The sequence below is a fragment of the Penaeus monodon genome, chromosome 23, assembly GCF_015228065.2.
Source record: "Penaeus monodon isolate SGIC_2016 chromosome 23, NSTDA_Pmon_1, whole genome shotgun sequence".
In the NCBI taxonomy this organism is placed as follows: Eukaryota; Metazoa; Arthropoda; class Malacostraca; order Decapoda; family Penaeidae; genus Penaeus; species Penaeus monodon.
The window spans coordinates 27,824,570-27,825,431 of record NC_051408.1 but is presented as its reverse complement, the minus strand read 5'-3'; the positions used below and the strand labels follow the sequence as shown (position 1 = coordinate 27,825,431).

Genomic DNA, 862 nt, shown 5'->3' with positions numbered 1-862 from the left:
TGTTAACTATAGAGGATGGCTGAAGGTAGGCAAAAGCCATTCTTTGCATCAAGTCTGCTGAACAGTCTTGAATCTGCAAAGTTGTGTGTGATTTCCTCTTGCATAGGTGTCCTGTGATGGCTTCTCTTTATAGCTTTGTTCAAGCCTTTTGGATCTAAACATACTCATAAACTTCTTTCTTTCTTCATGGTGCAAACCATGCTGTTGACCCAAGCTGTAGATTCCAACACCTTTTTGATACTCCTATTTTTTCCATTTCTTCAAGGTGGTTTTAAAGTTGGTCCAACCTCTTGTTCCAGAATATAGAAGTCTGTATTGATCCAGTTTGTCTTGTTGAATGCCCACTTTAATTAGATTGACCCAAAATGCTTGAGTTTCAAATTGTTCACTGCAACCAGATGTTGGTCAGACAGGTTTTTGGCTTCTCAAAAGCTTCTAATAAATCTAAGGACATAAATCAAAATGCTCTTATCAGAAGGAGGTTTGCTCCGGCCCCTTTATTGAATTTGACTGTCATTTACTGTGAAATAATCCTTGTTAGGGTTATCATGGCTGAATTCATGCACTGCAGATGTTCTGTTAGCTTTCTTGGATTTGTCACTGGAAGTTCCCATGGACTTATTTCTGGCATATTGACTTTGGCCTGGGCTCTGACTCTTGTATGTTTTTTTTCTTATTTTCTGGTATTGACAGACGTTTTTTGCCTGTGGTTTGTCTTGCTACATGTATAGCACTTAGCATTATCTGCTGTGCAGGATTGTGGGGAGTATTTATTGTGTGCTCGCCCACATTTGTTGCATGATTTTGATGCCCTTGCAAAATTTTGGTATCCTACAGCATCAGCATTTAACCCGTTATTGAC

General features: G+C 39.1%; 1 protein-coding gene across 1 annotated transcript in view; it reads left to right on the top strand.

The window, feature by feature from the left end:
- Positions 1-862, top strand: part of LOC119588199 (probable ATP-dependent RNA helicase vasa-like) — a gene marked incomplete in the record, with an annotated part of 40,898 nt that overhangs the window by 36,973 nt on the left and 3,063 nt on the right.